This window comes from Lynx rufus, unplaced genomic scaffold (genome assembly GCF_022079265.1).
Source record: "Lynx rufus isolate CCGP_SWC_20201006 ecotype Redwood Valley unplaced genomic scaffold, mLynRuf1.p SCAF_16, whole genome shotgun sequence".
In the NCBI taxonomy this organism is placed as follows: Eukaryota; Metazoa; Chordata; class Mammalia; order Carnivora; family Felidae; genus Lynx; species Lynx rufus.
This window is the reverse complement of record NW_025814830.1, coordinates 39897466-39908289: the sequence shown is the minus strand read 5'-3', so window position 1 is coordinate 39908289 and position 10824 is coordinate 39897466. Positions and strand designations below refer to the sequence as shown.

General features: G+C 51.8%; 1 long non-coding RNA gene across 1 annotated transcript in view; it reads right to left on the bottom strand.

Moving 5' to 3' along the window:
* Positions 1-223: 223 nt before the first annotated feature.
* LOC124511429 (uncharacterized) overlaps positions 224-10824 on the bottom strand; it is a 20579-nt gene continuing 9978 nt past the window's right edge. The window contains exons 4-6 of the long non-coding RNA XR_006961883.1: positions 4505-4898; positions 2214-2379; positions 224-1959 (exon numbers count right to left, since the gene is read on the bottom strand). This is a non-coding gene — a long non-coding RNA (uncharacterized LOC124511429). The remainder of the gene's footprint in view (positions 1960-2213; positions 2380-4504; positions 4899-10824) is intronic.

The following is a 10824-nucleotide window of genomic DNA, read 5'->3' as shown; positions in this document are numbered from 1 at the left end:
AAAGCAGTGATGTTGAGGACAAAGCAAGACATCAAACCAGAAATACAGATAAAAGACAACAATCAGAGGTACACACAACCCACCTGGGAATGGGAAATGGTGTCACAGCCCTACAGAAGTTGAGAGAAAGATAAACGGGATGAGGTATACCATGAGGAAACCTCAGAAAAGAAACAATACAAGAAAAGTTTCCAGAGATGAGAAACAGCTCAGCCTAGAAATAAAGAATGCACACAGCGTGCCTTTCAAGGGTAACTCTGAGAGAAAGAAATCAGCATTTGCTAGTTACAATGTGGTGTGATAAATGATCTGGCAGGCTGAAGGGAGATATGTTGTTTTGCAATTGGATAAGAATGATGAAAGAACTGATATCATAAATAGTGAGGATAAGATGAATGTCAGGAAGAAATGTGCAATTCGAACCACGCATGAGTACCTTAATCACATGTGAGTTATGCTCCTAAGTAAGACTTGCTCTGGGTAAGTAGAAGAAAACAGACTCATTTAAAAATTGGGGAGAATTTGTGCACAATTATACAACAAAAAAGAAGGGATGGTTGACTTTTTATAAAAATATGAAAGACAAAAGCTGATCCAACACTCATTGGAATTAGAATGGACCAGTTGAAAAAGAAAGAATAGGTGCTCTGACAAAATTCAGCCACTCCTAAGATTTAACCTACACTCTAATAATTCCCCAGTCTTGCTCCAGCCCAGACCTGTCTGCTGAGTTCTGGGTCAGAATATCCCATTGCCACCTGGACACATCCATGCACATGTCCCTCAACACCACAACCCTGCCTTCACCACCCCACCCATGGCCAGTGAGCAACTTCAGCACCCATACAGCTGGATGAACTGGAAGCCTCTGCATTCATTCCTGGTCCTCTGCCATGCTCCCCATGCTCAATCCCATCCTTGTGTTAGTCTGCTGGGGCTGCCGTAACAAAATATCAGACTGGGGGCTTAAACAACAGAAATGTATTTTCTTACAATTCTGGAGGCCAGAAACCCAAGATCAAGGTTCTGGCTGATTGGGTTTCTGATGAGATCTCTCCTTCTGGCTTTGCAGTCTTCACATGGCCTTTCCCCAATGCATGGGTGAGGCCTTGAGATCTCTTAGATGTCTTTTTTATAAGACACTAATCTGATTGGATCATGGTCTCACCCTTATGACTTCATTTAACCTTAATCACTTCCTTAGAGGCCTCATCTCAAATACAGCTACCTTGGGGGTTAGGGCTGTAATATACGGATTTGGTGGGGAGCAGCTCCTCTCACAGGCCATTCCTAGAAGTGACTCTGGGGTACTTCTGCACCCTGCCAATGAGGTCTCCACCAAGTGCGCAGACAGGCCATGTGAGTATGCCTGTCCAGCCATGCCTCTCCTCTTGCCATGGTGCTGGAGGTTTACGGGTAACTACTTCACCAAAGTTCATTCAAGACCTTTCCCCAAGGCCAGCAGCTGCTTCTCACCCTCACCCCAAGGGGATTCCACCAACCCAGCCTAGTCCCAGGCTGACCCTGACACTCAGCCAGAGGGCTGTGTGACTTTGCAAACGTTTCCAAACATCTCTGGGCTTGAACCTCATCAAAGATACTTGGCCCCAGCATTACCATGTGAATAAATAAATCAACCTCCTAAGGCATCAGGCCTTTTGCACACATCATTTCTGGAACTTTAAAGTCAGAAGGAAAGGAGAAACTGTAGAAAGAAAGTAGAAACTGAGGCTTGGAGAGATGCCCCTGCCAGAAGAGACCACTCCTTCCTGGACTAGGGAGTAGGTCCATCCAGCTCCAGAAATGGTTCTGCTGACTGGGGTGTATCTCAGGAGAGGTAGAGGTATTCAGGAACCTGGACCAAGCATCCAAGGACATGGTCTCACTTAGAGCTGCACGTCCATCAGAGGTCACCCCAGGTGCTGGTCTGCGGTCTAGAGGCCTGCGGGCTAGAGGCTCCTGGTGGACAAGCAGGCAGGCGCGTGCTGAGGACCACTGCTGGATCCCCAGACACTGCCTCGCTGTGCTGGGTAAACAGCCCACTTTCCATGCCCGCCCCCCAGGCCCGCCCTGCCCCACTCCTGCTGCCTATTTAAACAAGAGGCCCCGACTCCACTCGACCCAGGCACCACCAGCTTCCGGAGCTAGAAGAGCAGCCCTGCAGGCCTCGCTCACTCGGGGATGAAAGGTCCTTCTGTTTCACCATTTCCTACCGGTGCGTTTTGAACGATGATGCTGAGCTGGGTTGTAGCGGGAGCCGATTCTGCTGGCCGACGAGTGTATTGAGATGTGTAGCTGGCCCGAGGGAGGGTCTGATTGAATTTTTCCCATTTTGAATCCTTGACTTGATGTGATCTTATTTTCAAAGAGGGTGAAAGCCTGTAGTTTGTGAAAGGACAGAGGAGAGCATATTTCAAAACAAGGTCTGGCTTGAGAATATCAATGATCTGACATGTTTTTCTTTTCTTTTGAGAAAAAAAAGGTCCTGTAATTTCATTTCCCCTTGGAAACCCCTCCCTAAATAGTCAGTTCCTGTCAGTTAATTCTATTTTGAAAAACCATGCAGAGAATTTTTTACAAGAGTCTGGTGGGGAAGAGAGGTTGTGTAGCTGGAGGGGGACAATTTGGAGAATGTCTGGGGACACAGGGCCTCCTTGAGAAGCTTCTCCTTGGGAGCTGAGGAGTGAGCTCCTCCCCATCCGAGCGTGGAGGGAGCTGAGAGTTGCATTGGTTGCGCTGGCCCAGGAGAGGCCTGCCTCCTCCATGTCCACTTCTAGATGCTTGTCAGCCTGTGGCCTAGGGTCAGGTCAGCCCAGGAAGAGGGTGAACAGAGGTGCATGCAGGTCATCAGCCTACAGAGGGTGAAGAGGCAGACGTCCCAGGGACAGAAAACAAGACCTGCCTGGAGGCCACCCTGTGACCTCCCAGCAGGCTGGACTCCCCAGGCTACGGGTGGGGAGGGATGCCTGCCAGGTGGTTAACTCAGAAGAAACAAGCTAGAGTGTCCACATGGGAAAAAGGGCCCCTAGGGGAACACAGGTCCCAGGGTCTATGGCTTCCTTCTTCCCACCCTAATCTGTCAACATCTCATGCTCATTTGGTCCTGGTCATAGCTGCCCAGGACCCTCGAGTGACACCCCCCCACCCCCAGTGTTACCAAGAAGGAAGCATCTGAGACTCAGATGGATGGCAGACCCAGGACTAGAACCCAGGTCACCCTGAAGCTTCTCGATGTGGATTCCTAGGCAGGAGGGAAGCCAGTTGTCTGCCAAGTGAAGAAACACTCCTTCCAGCCCTTCTGCAACATCTTTGGCTTGTGGGCAGGGGGACTGGGACTTAAATTTCAGATTCTTCTGAAATACAGTTTGGGTGATTTGCAAACTAAGTGTGTATAAAGGATGGAAGCTGGTCCAGAGGAGCGCTGGGGAGTAACGGTTGCCTCGACATGTGACAGTGATAGAGAGGGCTTTGGTCCCGGCAGCCAAACTGGCTGGATTAGGTGGAGGGCCAAGGGGCGCCGCACACGGAGCCTGGCGGGGTGGGGGCTGTACTTCCTGGGCCGGGTCCAGGAGGCCGGGCCCGGAGCCAAGGATGGGCCTGGAAAGTCGAGGACCAGACTTGGGACTGGAAGGCGGGACTAAACAGTCAGAAGAGCGCCTCAAGCCAGGGGGCGCGGTCCACGAGGGGCGTGGAGGCCTAGGAAGAGGGGGCGGGGCCAGAGTGTCGAGGGAGGGGTCAATACCCGAGGCCAGGGGCGAGGTTAGAAGGGCAGGGCGGGACCAGAGAGCGAGACCCAGCCTACCAACCCCCATAGGGGCGCTTGTGTCTGGAGCTGCTTATGCTCAGGCCAAGCCAGCAGGAGATACAGGGAGCCGGTGGCATCTTGTCCAAGGCCTCCCCTCACACGAGTGCTCTCCCAACCATCATCTAAGTAGACCCTGTTGAGGTCACGAAGTGTCTCTGCTGAGCGTCCCCTAGGCCAGCCTATCTTCACCCTTATCTGCTGTGAAAGCCCTCTCTTTCTCTCCACGCGGCTTTCTCCTCCACCCGACCCGGGTCCCGGTGGCCACTCTCCATCTTCTGCTGCCTGGGTTCAGTTCTCTCCATCCCCACATATCTTTGCGAGGTTGAGATTACAAGGAGCTCCTGGGGGAAAACTCCGATTGTTCTAGCTTCGCCTGTCAGATCAAACCCAGGCTCCGAGGCTGGAGCTCTGAATTCGCCTCTCTCCCGTCCCGACCCTGCACACCCTCAGCGGCCTGGCCCAGGTCCAGCTGTCCACGAGGAGGTCTCATCCCTCCCGCCCGTCAGGCAGAGTCCTCCCCACTTGTCGACCCTCCGACCCCCAGGCCTGTGCACATTTGTCGCAGAAACCTCAGCCCCCACCCCCTCTAGCTGTACTTCGTCTGCAAGGACCGGGTCCACACCCTCTCCTTGGCGACGTGGAGGGTGTGGCGCAGCCTCTGGCGCAGGTGGGGCCCCTTGGTCTTTGTACCTGGCTCACCTGTTCTGGGCTGCTGGATGGCTGTCGGTTGAGTTCCGGACACCTCTGTGAACCACCTCTGTGAACCGCTCATCTCGTTTCAGGTCCTGACTGCAGTGGCGCCCCCTCTTCAGACGAAGATCAAGAGGGTCCCAGTGGCTCCTCCTCAGGTAAGATAGGGGTTTCTGGAGGGGGTGGGAGTTGCCTCTCCAGGCCTCCCCTCGTAGGCTGATTATTGTTTTATATAAAGAGGTGCTGGGTGAGATTGTTTAAGAAAAGGTTCTGCTGCTTGGTTTAAAAGTTTGAAAACACAGCTGCGCAGTAAGCCATCAGGGGGCTGGCGGTCTGATCCTGTCCAGAACTCCCTCTTGTGGAGTAGAATGCCAGTGGAGGAGCGTGTCTCACACACCCAAATCTATGGAGAAAATACAAATTCCTTCGATACCTAGGGAAATAATTGAGGTAACACTTCGCAAAAATGAAGGAATACAAGTTAAATATCTTGGGAAATGTCACCAGATATCATTACCCACTAAACTATTGAAAAATGTTTTAATTGCTTAAAACCCAGAGCTGGTAAGGATGCTATGAAACAAGCACTGTCAAACAACTGGTGGAAAGTAATTTGGGCAGGGGGTGGGGAGCTGACACTTGCCTACTATGTGCCCAACACAGCTATAGTCAGGTGACGGACTAAAATATTGAGTGCTTGCAAGGGGGGACAAAGTCCTCAGAGTTAGAAAGCAAAACCTGCATTCTCTGGGACTGGGAGTAGAGGAGGGGTGGGGCTGAGCAGCTCCCAGGCTGCTGGTGTCAGTCACAAGAGCAGAGTCCCTGGTCTACAGAGACAATCCATAGGACCACCAATGACACTTCCACCTTTTGCTTTGAGGAATGGCATTTGCCAACATTGCTCAAGATCAAATTCTGTTTCTAGCTTGGAAAATCTGAAGATATGAGGGGCTGGTCACCCTTCTGGTGTGCAAGACTGCAAATGTGTGCAATAAGTAAATGGACAGAAACTGCCAGGTGTCTAGAGAGAAATGACCTGTTTCATCCAGGTCAAAGGTCCTCTGGCCATAGAGCCAGGGACTAGCTGGGACTGGGTAAACAGAACATCATTGTGACTTTCTGACCCCAAGCCCCCTGCTGAGGCCTCATCCCTGCACACAGATGGTGGCTACCAGGGAACAACCCCAGCAGAGGCATGGAGACCTAGAAGGGTATGGAGGGGAACTGCGCACAGCCCCTGGGACTTCAGAAATAGGAGACGATGCAGAGTGATCAGGATGCTGAGTCTGGCCTGCCCTTCCCTGCCAGGTGTTTGGTCATCTTCCTGGGGTCAGCAGGAGCCACTGAAGAGTTTAGCAGGGAAGTAATGTGGTCTACTGTGTAGTTTTAAAAGACCCCAGTAGCTGCCATGTGGACCAGAAGAAGGGAGGCCAGCTGTAAGGAGACAGGTGGGAGGGGGTGGGGCCTGACCCTGACACACCCCTGGGAATGGATATGAGGGGTCAGGGAGGTAGAACTGTGGTCTGGTGGGAAGAGGCATGGTATGGAGGAGGTCCAGAGCCTCAGGGATGATTCAGGAGACAGAGCTGGTGGTGGGGCAGTGGAGGAAGAGGTGATCTATCAGGAGAGACACCTGGGAACAGATGACCCTGAAGGATCAACCAAGAGAGGAGAAGAGTCAGAGGAAGGTCTAGCTCCTCAGGGTAGGCAGAGGAGGAGGAGACAACAACAGGCTCTGAGAAGAAGCAGACCCAGAGACAGGAAAGGGACGAGAAGGATGGTGGTTCCAGGACCGAGGGCAGAGAGCAGAAGGACAGATGAGGATCAAGTGGCTTGCACCTCCCACTGGGCCTATTTTTATTTTTTTTTTTTATTTATTTTTTTTTATATGAAGTTTATTGACAAATTGGTTTCCATGGGCCTATTTTTAAAAGTAAAATCAGGTTGAAATTGCATAGAGTGTTTTCTCATTGGTGCTGACCTCTGTTCTGGCAATTTTCTCTCCAGAACTTTACCAGAAAGCACGGTGAGACACCCTGTCTACCTTCTGTCTGGCTGTGAGGGTGGTGCAGGGACCTTCAAACTAGGGGGCTGCCCAGACACTCAGTCATCCAGAGCGTCGCTCGGCCCTCCCTGCTCTGAGCAGAAGACTGGCTCCAGGCTAGCCTGATCTGTGTGGTGTCAGTGGGAAGCCACTGGGACATTCAAAGCATTTAAGTTAAACAAGCCCAACTCAGGATAAACTGTCAGTGAATGCGCTGGATCCTCCCTCCAGGCCCATTTTCCACAACTGCTCCTCCCTGCGTCTCCTCCCCGGCCTCCTGGGACTTGGTGGGTCATTGTGGTCAGGGCTTGGCCCTGCAGCCTGGACTATCTGAGTGGCTCTGCCTCCCACATGCCTACTCGCAGCTCTCTCCGACTCTCCACTTCATCTCCCTCCCTTGCTACTGCTTGCTACACCCACCACCTACCACCTTCCTGTCTCAATGCCCTTGAGAAGGACACCCCCACACTAAAATATACACACCTAGAAAGCAAAGGCTCCGCCCCCGGAAATTCCCAGGACCTTGCTGTGAAATCCCAAGTAGTCACAGTGCTGCATCTGACTCATCAGAGCTGGATTTCGAGCCCCCCCCACAAGCTCCCAGGCCTCCCCCCTAACCACGCCAGCCCCGGCAGGCACCGCTCAGCCAGCACAACCCGGCAGTGTCTGACCCCCAACCATTAAGCATAGGTTGCTGTATCCATCTCCATCTGCACCACCTCAGTGGACTCTTGACATTCCCTCCTGCCTGTCCCCTGTGGGCCTTGCTTGGCCCCTGGAACCAACCTGTACATTGATCCCCGGTAGAAGTTTTCAGGGGATTTACTTCCCCATGCCCATGGATTTACTTTGCTACTTATATCACTAGCAGTGGCCTCTTCTCTGAGCAGAAATGGTTTCCACTAAAAATTAAAAGATTATGGCTCAGCTCCCCTGATGCCTCATGGTCCTGAGAGGGAATGGACTGTTCAGAACATACCCTGAGAGAATGGGAAGGAGTGAGCTCCCTACCTGGTCTGGATTTAGGGCAGAGGAACATCATTATTGCCATTTAAAATGAAGATCTTTAGGGGCACCTGGGTGGCTCAGTCGGTTGAGCGTCCGACTTCGGCTCAGGTCACGATCTCACGGTCCGTGAGTTTGAGCCCCGCGTCGGGCTCTGGGCTGATGGCTCAGAGCCTGGAGCCTGCTCCCGATTCTGTGTCTCCCTCTCTCTCTGCCCCTCCCCCGTTCATGCTCTGTCTCTCTCTGTCCCAAAAATAGATAAACGTTAAAAAATAAATAAATAAATAAAAATAAAATGAAGATCTTTCTTGAAGAGATTTAGGTCTGGAGGGTGGATCTAGTTATATACCTGGGAAACTGAGGGCTGTTGATCAGTAAGGCCTTGTTTTTGGTAAATGGATTGATGAAACAAAGCCAGAAGCCTTCCTCTATTGGTCAGGCTGGGATGGGCTATGCTGTGGTTTATAATCTTAAGTTTTCTTTTCATTCCTACTACACGTGGGTTAGCTGGGGCCCTGCTCCGTGTGTCCTCACCTTGGGACCCAGGCTGATGGAGCAGCCACCATCTTGAATGCTGCAGGTAGATGTGGCAAAGGGAGAGAACTCTGGAAGGTCTCACGCCTGCTGTTAAGGACTCTGGCCCCGCAGTGACCCATATCATTTTCACTCACAGCTCATCTGTCAGATGGAGCTGGTCACATTATTCCACCCAGCCTGGTTCACAAGGACACCAGGAAGTGCAACTCTGCCTCAATGCCTGGAAAGCAGGCTCTGGCCTCGCCAGGGGCTAGAGGAAGTAAGGCAGGAGTCCTAGCCTAGACTTGGAAGCGGCGGTAGAGACAAAAAAGGAAACATCTGCCCAACTCTTCACAAAGATAAAGCGTGCTTATAAGTAGTCATTCCTGAATGGAGACATGTCACTATCTACACTAGCATGTCTATACCAGCAATCTGAGGACACGAAGCCTCTTTGGCCAGACCCAAGGGTTCCTGTTTCCCTTTTCACAAGTGCAGGATTCAGTAGGCAAGAACTGTGTAGAAATGCTACCACGACCAGAGGGGTAGGCGTTAGTTGGAACCCAGAGCCTCAGAAGACCCTTGGAAGGCAAGTTTGGTGGCAGCAGTTAGAGGGAACTTGGGGGCTATAGATCCCCACCATCTCTTCTCCCCTGGCTTTGCTGGGGACAAATGACTAATTCACAGTCTTACGCAAAAGAAGCTCAACATCTCATTCATGGGGGAAGCTGACTCCAGCAGCCCCCAATCCCCTCTCACTTATACATTCTGGAGCAGGCGCTGAAACCCCACAGGCAGGTCAGAGGCCGTCTAAGTCAGGCAGTCTTTGGTTTAGCCTGAGTGGGGTTTCCTCTCTCAGGAGGAGGGAGTTCTTGCCCATTCTCTCAGAGCGAAGTGCTCCAGTGGTAACGTGTGTGAGGAAGGACCTGAGTATGGCAGAGGCCTCGGACTCCAGGCCTCTGCGAGGGCCCAGGATGAGTGCCTGAGTGCTCCGTGGTACGTGAGACCCAGCCTCTGTCCAGAAAACCCAGTTGCCCAGGGCTGCAGGGAGGCTTGGCGAGACACTCACGCCTGATTTTATTTACTCATTCACACTGATTTGCTTTTTGATCTCTGCATAAATTCTCCTCTAGGACTCAGTTTGTTAAATGTTCTTTGCACAGAAAACTTTAGGTTGAATGTGAAATGATTCCCTTCAGAAGAATTTTAGCAAGTCTGTTCTGTTTTAGGAAGGTTTGTTGTCTTCATCTGTGTTCTCTGATGCCTTGAAATGCCTACACACCACTCAGGCGGCCAATCCATTCCAGGAGGAAATACTGTACTTGAAATGCAGCTGAACACTGGGTCTGCATAAATCCTACCATTTGTGTGGACTTGTATTTAAAGTTCTACTCCCACAGAAGGTATGCTGTCATTTCTTCTTAAGCAAAGGATGTTCCAAGCCTTGTTCAGCTCATGAACCATTAACATCAGCCCTCATGTCAGGGAAGCAGGGACTTCGCTGGGACAGCAGCCTCAATAGCAGAGCCTGAGAAAAGTGTGATTCCTCCTGGTCTCCATCCCTCAGGAGGGTCTCCCCTGAGGGTGGAAGTAGGGCTGGCCAGAGGGAAGCATGCTGGCACTCGGCCAGTCATGCAGGAGACACCCCAGAGCTCACCTGAGGCAGGTGATGGGCAGTTCCAGGACCGCCTGCTCATGTCTGTTTGTGAGGACCAGCTCGGGCAAAGACCTCAGCACACGGGCAGGCTCAGGCCACTTGAGGTAGGAGCCCCAGGCCAGTCTAGATGCTCAGCTATTGGCACGTGCCTCCCGGTTTGGCCCTTGCTTAAGGATGTTGAAGCCTCCTCTCTGGTAGTCACAATGGTCTGCTCCAGTCCTGCCTTGGAGCTGCCCTGTCAATGCCCGTGTGGAGAAGAGCCTGGAGCAGACTGATCTCAGACCTGATTTTCATCATGGAGGAAGCGCTCACCCCCAGCTTCCCCATGCCCTGGGGTCAGGTATAGACTTAGGTGCCAACCACCACCTAGCCTTCTCCTTAATGGCCCCCTTTCTGGTCACCAATAGATGATTCTGGAAAGGCAGAAAGTAGAGGGTGGGTGCCAGATCTTCAAACTTAGCCCCATTCTGTGATGAAGCACATGGTCTCAGGGCAGCTGCCCCATGACACTGTTGTAGCACAAGGTCTTGAACCCAGAAGTGTTGCTATTTTAAATATTAGATGGATTTGGCCACCCCTGGCACATATACATCCAACGTGGCAAGAATCAGCTTCATCTGGGCTTTCTGAGCTCTGACATGGAAATGCCAAGGCTGGCTGACTGAAGGGGTGCCACGGAGCTGCTTGCAGCCTGTTCCTATTCTCAGAAACCACGTGATGCATTAATAGCTCCCTTGGAAAGTGTCTTTTTGAAAATTTTATGGCCCCTTGGCCTGCACCTGCACAGGTTTCTGCAGAAGCCTGTGACTTAGGCTTGCACAGGCAGCCCCCACCAGACCGTCCTGCCGGGAGAATGAGACCCCCATACCCCCTGCACCATCCTCACCCCTTGTTTGGGATAGCAGGGCACCCTCTTGTCAAGCAGCCAACCACACAAGGAGGAAACTGTGAGGGCTCCGGCTGTATCTTGAGGGCCTTTGCAGCAAGAAAATTAACAGTAGTAGCAGTAACAAAAATATTACTAGAGATGTGGCAGGCACTGTGCTAAGTCTTCATACATCATTTCCAGCTACCCTGAGCTAGTTATGTTATTATAGATGCCTAACA